This window comes from Oryctolagus cuniculus, chromosome 9 (genome assembly GCF_051225735.1).
Source record: "Oryctolagus cuniculus isolate XC-2025 breed Fujian yellow rabbit chromosome 9, ASM5122573v1, whole genome shotgun sequence".
Lineage (NCBI taxonomy): Eukaryota > Metazoa > Chordata > Mammalia > Lagomorpha > Leporidae > Oryctolagus > Oryctolagus cuniculus.
The window spans coordinates 86942885-86953024 of record NC_142875.1 but is presented as its reverse complement, the minus strand read 5'-3'; positions in this window follow the sequence as shown (position 1 = coordinate 86953024).

Genomic DNA, 10140 nt, shown 5'->3' with positions numbered 1-10140 from the left:
CATAGAAAAAGAATTTTTCCAAAGAAAGTTACACAACTATTAACAGAATCAAGAAATTATAAAACAAACAGAAAACCCAAATAGCCAGGTACCAAATGTGCTTTTACTCCTAAATTTGTCCTTACATAAATGCGCTAAAATAGCAGGGGAAGCAGTGGAGTTAACAGTCCATGAAAATGTTAGGGGCCAGCAGTGTGGTGGATCAGGTTCAGCTGCCGCCGACAACGCTGGCATACCATTGGTGTTGGTTCAAGTTCTGGCTGCTCCACTTCCCATGCATCTCTCGGCTGGTGAGCCTGGGAAGGCAGTGGAAGATGGCCCCAAGTCCTTGGGTCACTGCCTCCCACGTGGAAGACCTGGATGAAGCTCCTGCTTCAGCTTGGCCCAGCCCTGGCTGTTGTAACCATTTGGGGAGTGCACCCGCAGATGGAGAGAGTCTGGGTACAGCTCTCCCCCTGTCTATTTAATTCTGCTTTAATCTTGAACCAACATCGGATGGGGAAGCTTTTAAGGAGTCATAGAGGGAACTAGTGTGGCGTGGCAGGTTAAGCCACCACCAACAACCCACATTAGATGCAGTGGCTGAATGAGTCCTGGCTGCTCCAGTTCTGATTCAGCTCCCTGTTAATGCTCCTGCGAACACAGTGGAAGATAGCCCAAGTGCTTGGGCTCCTGCTCCCACATGGGAGACTTGGACAGAGTTCCAGTCTCCTGGGTTCAAACTGGTCCAGCCCTGGCTGATATCTGGTGAATCAATCCATGGAGGGAAGGTCCCTCTGTTTCTTTCTCTGTCTTTTCCCCCTCCTCTGTGTCACTCTGGTTTTTCAAATTAATAAAAAATAAATATTAAAAAGAAGTCATTGAGAACCTTTGGCTAGGTCTGGTGGTGGCAGATTTTGAAGACCTGTAAAGAAAGAGAGTTTTCAGGCTGCCTTCCTGAGTTTGTGGCCTCTACTTGTTAGGGCACACTTTTTGGTTTGGGGAAGGAGTTACTATGCCATAAATCTACAAACTGATCTGTTAGATGAGGACTTAGGCCTCTGTGGAGTTTTCCCAATTTTGATCATTTCTATCCATAATTTACCAAAAATAGAAACAAAAACTCATACAGTTCATTTAAGACAAATCAAAGTAGCTCTCACATGTCTAGATTTTGTACCACATATGAACATACTTCAAAACGTTCATGGAGGAGTGGGCTTTGGGCCTAGCAGTTAAAGACGCCTGTGTCCCATATTGGAGTGCTTGGGTTTGATTCCCAGTTCCAGCTCTTACTCCTACATGCTTTTTCTTTCTGCCTCTTAAATAAATAAAAAATTAGAGGTTTATAGGGGGTGGTAGTTTGGTGCACCAGTTAAGGCACCACTTGGATGCCTGCGTTCTATATTGGAACGCCTAGGTTCTAGTCCTGCCTCCACTTCTGCTCCAACTTCCTACTGACATGCAGTCTGGGAGGCAGCGAGTGATGGATCAAATAGTTGAGTCCTTGTCCCTGACACAGGAGACTTGGATTGAGTTCAAGGCTCCTGGCTGCAACCAAATCAAGCCTCACCTGTTGTGAGCATTTGGAGAATGAATCAACAGAAAAAAATTTTTTGTCTCTGTCTCTCTGTCTTATAAATAAATGAAAGTAAATAAAGGTTTTTGGGTTAAAGCCCTGGCCTGAAGTGCCAGTTCTAATCCCGGCTGCTCCTCTTCCAATCCAGCTGTCTGCTATGGCCTGGGAAAGCAGTAGAAGATGGCCCAAGTGCTTGGGCCCTTGCACCCACATGGGAAACCCGGAAGAAACTCCTGGCTCCTTCCTTCGGATCGGCGCAGCTCCGGCCACTGCGGCCATCTGGGGAGTGAACCAGCGGATAGAAGACCTCTCTCTGTAACTCTGCCTCTCAAATAAATAAAATAAATCTTTTAAAGAAAAGTAAATAAAGGGTTTTTAAAATTTATTTTGGGGCAATTTTTTGAAATTTTCATCATACACATTTTTCATGAGCTTTTTGAAGACTTCTTGTTGTAATTCCTAAGAAAGGTGCATGAACTTTCTCACTCAATGCATACACTGGTGTTTTGCTCTGTTAAAAATTAATGGAAGTATTCTGTCCCTATCCTTGCCTGTTAGCTTTCTTTTTTTTTTTTTAAAGATTTATTTATTTATTTTAAAGGCAGAGTTACAGAGAGCGACAAGCAGAGAGAGAGAGAGAGAGAGAGAGAGAGGTCTTCTGTCAGCTGGATCAGTAGTAGAGCAGCTGGACTCGAACTGGTGCCCATATGGGATGATGGCGGTGCAGGTGCTGGCATTAATCGCTGCACTGTAGTGTGCCCCCACCCCCATTAGCTTTCAATTAGCTTTCAAAATGCTTTTGATTTTCCACAACACAGAAACTTTCAAAACAGAGAGTTAGAGCTTAGCCCTGGGTCACTGAAGTACAATTATGTCTGTTCCATGGAAGAATTATCCTATGGGTGATTTTTTTTTTTTTTTTTGAGAGGAGATAGAGTGAGCTCTTATCTGCTGGTTTGGCTGGGGCTGGGCCAGGCCTGAAGCCAGAAGGTTGGCATGAACCCAGTCACTTGAAGCAACTCCACTGCTGTCTGCATTATCAGGAAACTGGAGTCAGGACCCAGAGCTGAGAATTGAACCCAGGCACTCTGGTGGAGGACGTGGGCATCTTAACCATTAGGCTGGATGCCTGCTCCCATGGGGGTGAGTTCTTGGAGAAGTTACTAACATTATGGCACAGCTTACAATGCTGCGGAGACTGTAACAATTTTTAAAGCTAACCTTAATCAAAGTCTTGGGTTTGTTTTGAAATAATGTAAATGCTGCAAGACCTCTGTGGTTCCAACTGTTCAACATATTCTTTAACAATAAGTCCATGTTCATGGGTTAGAGTTAGTTTATGTTTATATATACACTCTACCTCTATAAAGTGATAAAGTTATATCAGGGCAAATGTGCTATAATAGGGGAACTGAAGACTATTATGTGTGGGATCCTGGTTAGGCCACCAAAGCCACCTGAGAGTAATTGCCTTAAATGGCAGCATCTTTTGACAGCGAGAGCTTAGCAGCTGGGAGGACCTGTGCTGTCTTCAGTTTATGTTTACAGGTTTGTCCAAAGGGATGTGCAGAGTAAGATGTGGGAGGGGCTTTGGCTGAGTACTCAGTGACTGACCTCGAACCTCCTGAACCAGCTCTCAGCCCAGTGCTCCGTGCCTGGTACCATAACTGTTGAAAGCTGGGATCATTCTCTGGACTCTCCATTTGTCTTTCGCAGGGATTGTGATTAATCCGTTCCCAAGAGATACATGTCTACACATGGTAAAACGAAACAGAACAAAAAAACTCTAGGTCAGGAGATTTAGCTCCTCACTTAGTGTTTCATAAGACTTGGGGATCCTGTCTTAGGATGGACCTAAACCCGTCCTGTTGCTACTTGGGCTGGGTCCCTGGTGACCATACCTGTCTCAGAACCCTTTGTGCTCTCTCAAACTATTATCACATTCAGGATAAGTTTCTTTACCATGAGCACGGTTTCCCATCATGTTAGCCCCCAACTTAACCATTCCTCTCTTCAGAAAATGATGGCATCAATTATTAAAATGGATAGTGGTTATGAACAAGCCAAGTAAATTTGTCTAAAGTGAGTGGTGCATCATAATGAATATATTTTTAAAGACATTTATTTATTTGAAGGGCAGAGTTACCGAGAGAGAGGGAGAGACAGATCGTCCATCTGCTAGTTCACTCCCAAAATGGCCGCAACGGCCAGGCTAGACTAGGCTAAAGCCAGGATCCAGGAGCTTTTGCTAGGTCTCCATTATGGGTGGCAGAGGCCCAAGGACTTGGACCATCTTCTGCTGCTTTTCCCAGGCCATTAGCAGGGAGTTGAATCAGAAGTGGAGCAGCTGGAACTCAAACAGGAGCTCATGTGGGATGCCAGGGTCACAGCTTAACTAACCACTACGCCACAAACCTAGCCCCATAATAAATATGTTTTTGAGAGCTTCACAGCTGCTACAGAAAAAGTACTGGGGCCAGAGCTTTTACATGGCGGGCGGGGCCACCGCCTGCAGTGCCGGCATCCCATATGGACACCTGTTCAGATCCTGGCTGCTCTACTTCCGATCCAGCTCTCTGCTATGGCCTGGGAAAGCAGTAGAAGATGGCCCAAGTCCTTGGGCCCCTGCACCCGTGTGGGAAACCCAGAGGAGGCTCGAGGCTCCTGGCTCCTGGCTTCACATCAGCCCAGCTCTGCCGTTAGGGTCATTTGGGGAGTGAACCAGCAGATGGATGACTCTCTCTCTCTCTCTCTCTCTCTCTCTCTCTCTCTCCCCCTCTTTCTCTCCCTTTCAAACAAATAAATAAATCTTTAAAAAAAAAGTACTTCAAGAAGTTTGTAGAAAATGGAATTAAAAGATTGTTTTGGGGCAAAGATTTTGAAACCCGTGCTTATTTTTTTTTTCACAGTGAGAGAAAGGGAGACAGAGAGAAAGGTCTTCTTTCCGTTGGTTCACCCCTCAAATGGCAGCTACAGCTGGCGTGCTGCACCAATCCAAAGCCAGGAGCCATGTGCCTCCCCCTGGTCTCCCATGCGGGTGCAGGGCCCAAGCACTTGGGCCATCCTCCACTGGCTTCCCGGGTCACAGCAGAGAGCTGGACTGGAAGAGAAGCAACCAGGACAGAAACGGCGCCCCAACCAGGACTAGAACCCGGTGTGCCAGTGCCGCAGGCAGAGGATTAGCCTAGTGAGCCGCGGCACCGGCTAACTTAGTTTTTTCATAATATGTGTTCTGTGAACTTTTTTCTTAGATTTTTATTTATTTATTTGAAAGTCAGATTTACACAGAAAGAGAAAAGGCAGAGAGAGAGAGAGAGAGAAAGAGAGAGAGAGAGAGGCAGAGAGAGAGAGAGGTCTTCCATCTGCTGGTTCACTCCCCAGATGGCCGCAATGATCAGAGCTGTGCTGATCTGAAGCCAGGAGCCTGGAGCTTTTTCTGGGGCTCCCACGCAGGTGCAGGGGCCCAAGGACTTGGGCCATCTTCCACTGCTTTCCCAGGCCATGGCAGAGAGCTGGATTGGAAGTGGAGCAGCCAGGACTCGATATGGGATGGCATCCCATATGGGATGCTGGCACTGCAGGCAGTGGCTTTACCCACTACACCACAGTGCTGGCCCCTCTGAACTTTTTAAAGACTCCATATACGTAGGCATGGGTTTTCAAATTTTGTGTATCAAAATAAACCTGTCCTTTAATTCCCCTTTCCACGAGTTTTTAAAGTACCCTTGTCTATGGACATTCCTTTATCCTTGTGAAAACTGATCCTGTGCCACTGAATGAAGCAGAAATAGATTCAAAAATCTTGGGAGAACTCCATAGCTGTGTGTTTCAATTTCACAGGTATTGAGTTTTATGGTAATTCAGTTAACGTGGGTCTTTTTTTTTTTTTTTTCATTTTATTTGAGAGGCAGAGAGAGAGAGAGAGAGAGAGAGAGAGAGAGAAAGGGAGAAACCTTCCATCTGCTGGGTCACTCCCCAGATATCTACAATAGCTAGGGCTGGACCAGGCCAAAGCTAGGAAACAGCATCTCAATCTGGGTCTCCCACATGGGAAGCAGAGATCCAAGTACTTGAGCCATTACCTGCTGCTCCCCAGGGCAGGCATTAGAAGGAAGCTGGATTGGAAGCAGAGGAGGCAGGAGCCAAACCAGGCATTCTGATACAGAACATGGACATCCCAAGTGTTGTCTTAACTGCTGCACTATCCACCTGCCCCAATTTTGGCTTTTGAAACATTTAATGAAAGTACTTTCCATTATCGTCAGAGGTCATCATGCAGAACAATCAAGATCTAATCCATTAAATCTTGGAAAACATACAGTGGGTACTACTGTGTAAATGAAAAGAATAAAGGACCAAGGTACTAGCTATCATCTTACATTTAAAGTAGGGCTCAGTGCTATTTTTAAACACCCACATGAGGTCTTCTGGTTAGGAGGCTGTTGGAGGCAGGCAGGACTGACAGTGAGTGATGAGGCAAATTTATATTCTTGCCATTCCCCATCTTGGAAGCAAATAGAATTAAAGGCAGATTATTGAATTTTGGAAAGGTCCTCAGCTGCGGAGTTTTTCATGTTTTCCATAGAGGGAAGGCTCTGCACTGTGCACTGGGGCATTGCCTGGCTGCGTTCTCCCCCTGGAAGTTGCTAGGTTCCATTGCAAAGATTTTAAAGGCTGCTTTGTTGGCAACCTAGGATGCATCTGTGACCTTAGCAAAGTGGAAGTGAAAGCTTTCAGTTTTTCTTTCTTTCTTTCTTTCTTTTTGCAACAGTAAATCTACTAATTTTACAGTCAGTTGAACAGCAATAGATTAATTTGTGTAAAGTCTGCACTCACAAAGAGAACCTGAACTTCGATGGCTTGAATGCCTGAGACTGCAGTGTGATATTTGGAGGGTAGCCACTCTTGCAGCTTGCTCTAGATGGATGCAGGCAGGCCACTGTCACCTGCTTCCCAGCACAGGTGCTGACCCCTCGGGCGACTCCAGGCCTCCTGCAGCGTGGCAGGAAGGCCGGGCCTTTGTGTGCTACAGAGACCGCTTTTCCAAGGACTGGGCCAGTTTCCCCCAGCAGCCACAGGAAGCAGAAGAAAGAAGGGGTGAAGGTCACCAAGAAGGTCAGAGTGGGTTAAATTTAGTTAACATCAGAGGTTATAGCTTTTAACAAGAGCTTGAAGAAAACTTATTTGAAGATGCAATTTGTTTCTTCTTTGTCAACCATTATTATTTTTTTAGCCCTATTGATAGTGACAGCCTAACAAAGTTTTTTATATGCTAGAGGTTTTCATCCTTTAGAGAATAAAGAACTGTGTTCCTAAAAAGAGGTGCAGGTGGAAGACTTTATAAAGCTTCCATGATTTTCAAATTGGGAGCTTTAAAATAGGCTCCCTGCTTGGCTAAGTCAAAAATAATCTGTGAGGGATGTTGAAAAAAAAATTCCCATTAGAAATGGAGGAACGCTTCAGCAGTCAGATGGAGGCTCCAGCTTCTAGAAGATTCTTTGTGCTTTTCTCTCAGCTGTCTTTGGTGTATTTTTCCCAGTTGTTCCTGAAAAAAGACCATCTCTTAAGTTTCTATGTCTATATTTATTTAAGTTTAAAGCATAATACCAGGCAAAACTATTTATTTATTGCATTTTTATGTAAGCAAAATAAAAAGATAGCCATAGGTTTCTGTCTATGGCCCTCTATGTTCTGTCTCATAATTTTGTGACTCCACATTTTCTGTTCCAGGATGGAACTGATGTGGAAATTTATTTTCAAAGGCAGTCATGTAAAGTGTGGCCTTTCCAACTGAAACTGTGTGATATATGCTGATTACTAAGAGGCTTGACTTTTCTGGAGTGAGTTTTTGTGTTCATGTAGCTGAGATTTTCGATTGCTGAACTTGGGTTTCAGAGCCATGCATTCAACATGCGGCCAACAAGTTCAACGTAACCTACACACTTAAGTCTGAACCATAATATGCATTTAAAAACATGTTTGTCTGAGGTTTGATGAGGACTCTTTTAATCATTATTTGGAAAGTAAGAAGTTTTGTGTAAGGAATCTTCCAGATAATTAAACTTGTCTTGAATGAATGCACCACTTCTATATTCTGACCATTTCAAATAAAAATATTTGCTGCCTTGAATTAACAGATTTTCTCACTTGTGACATATGCTGTAATGAGTTTTTAAGAACTGAGGGGTTGGCCTGGTGCTGTGGCCTACTGGGTTAAGCCACTGCCTGCAGTGCTGGCAACCCATATGGGCGCTGGTTCATGTCCTGGCTGCTCTACTTCCTATCCAGCGCCCTACTAATATGCCTCGAAAAGCAGCTGAAGATGGTCAAATCCTTGAGTCCCTGCACCCATGTGAGAGACTGGGAAGAAGCCCCTGGCTCCTGGCTTCAGCTTGGCCCAGCCTTGGTCATTGCAGCCATTTGTGGAGTAATCCAGTGGATGGAAGACCTCTCTCTGCCTCCCTCTCTATAATTCTGCCTTTCAAATAAAAATAAATCTTTTTTTAAAAAAAGAACCGAGATGTCATTATAACTGTACATTATTATATGATGGAACAGAATATAGACACATGTGTTGAATGCTACTATACCACATGACCCAATCATGTTTTTTCTCTGTCAGTTACCCCTTCTTCTTGCTGTAATTGCCTACACACTGTTAACAGTTCTCTCCTTCTGAAGTTCTGTTCAGAGTAAGCTCAGTCTCACCTGGTCTCTCATCCAGGCATGGCCTAAGGGATCTTCCAGCTCTGCATCTCACTGTGCCCCAAATAAGCCCACATTCCACTACCAAGAGAAGCATGAATTAGCAAAGCTTCATCCATACCATTTCTTTCCCCAAAAAAAATCAAAACAACTTTTGGTTGCTTTCTTATTTTTTTTTTAAAATAAGTTATCTATTTGAAGGGCAAAGTGACAGAGAGAGACAGACAGAAAGACATCTTGCCTGTGCTGGTTCACTCCCCAAATGACTGCAATGGGCAGGGCTGGGCAGAGTCATAGCCAGGAGCTTGGAACTCCATCCAAGTCTCCCATATGGGTGGCTGGGGTTGAAGCACTTAGGCCACCTTCCACTTCATTACCAGGTACATTAGCAGAGAGCTGGATCAGAAGCAGAGCAGCCAGGATTCTAACCAGTGCTCTGATATGGGATACTGGTGTCATAACCAGTGTCTTAACCTTATGTGCCACCACACCAGCTGTCTTGGTGGTTTTCTATGCCTGACTCTCAGTTGGACTGAGATTCTCAGGACAGCTCTTCTTGTCCCATGTAACATATCTCTAATGCTCACTTTGCATTCATCGTAGCCAGACAACTTCAGCACCTCACCCAATATTGCTGAGGAGCCCAGTGTCGACGGTGCTGGCTGTTCCTTAACCTGGCTTCCGTGCCTGCCCACGCCCACCCTCTGCCCAGAACACAGAGCATTTCATGCGTCTCCCCAGTCTCACTTCTCCATTTAGCCTCCTGGGTGAACTTCTCTCTTTGCACCCCTGTCATTTTGCAGATGTCCATTCTGTAGCATTTATTTGTCTCTGTCTCATAACATGGTTACTTGCATACTTGGCACAGCCCTTCCTTGACCTTGCATGCTCTCTGAAGGCAGGAGCCATATGAAGGAATGTAATACAATCACAGAAAATGGAATGAATAGATATGTTTGTTCTGGTGCAAAAAAGATTTTGAGATCCATGCATATGAAGGGGCCACTAGAAATTCATGGAAAATGTACATTATGAAAAAACTATCCTTAGGCTGGCGCTGCGGCTCACTAGGCTAATCCTCCGCCTTGCGGCGCCGGCACACCGGGTTCTAGTGCCGGTTGGGGTGCCGGATTCTGTCCCGGTTGCCCCTCTTCCAGGTCAGCTCTCTGCTGTGGCCAGGGAGTACAGTGGAGGATGGCCCAAGTCCTTGGGCCCTGCACCCCATGGGAGACCAGGATAAGTACCTGGCTCCTGCCATCGGATCAGCGTGGTGCGCCGGCCACAGTGCGCCGGCCGTGGCGGCCATTGGAGGGTGAACCAATGGCAAAGGAAGACCTTTCTCTCTGTCTCTCTCTCTCTCTCACTGTCCACTCTGCCTGTCAAAAAATAAAAAGAAAAAGAAAAAGAAAAAGAAAAAACTATCCTTGAATTCTAGTAAATTCACGCCTTTCCCCATGTTGTATCATCTACGGCTGCCAGGCTACTAGCCTGCCTGTCTTTTGCGTACATTATGTATTTGTTGTGTACATTATATACTTGTTGAGAAGTTGATTTTTTCCATGGTCTCTGGAATAAGTGAGGATAATAGAATTAGAAGCACAGAGAGTCTAAACAATTTATGAAGAAGTCCTAGAGAAAGGCTGTGTCTCACCAAGGAGCAAGAACAAGGTCTTTGGATTTCTTTGCGTTAATGAATACATTGTGCACTCTATAATCTGCAACCGACATTAAATGTCATCATCATAATTATCAAAAGGTTATTAAAAGGTCACATATGTGTAACATTAGGTTGGTCTTGTTACTCTGAAGTCAGTAAGATCAAATCTAGTTTACAACTCAGTAGGAAATCCGGTCTACCTACTTATTTCATTTTGTGT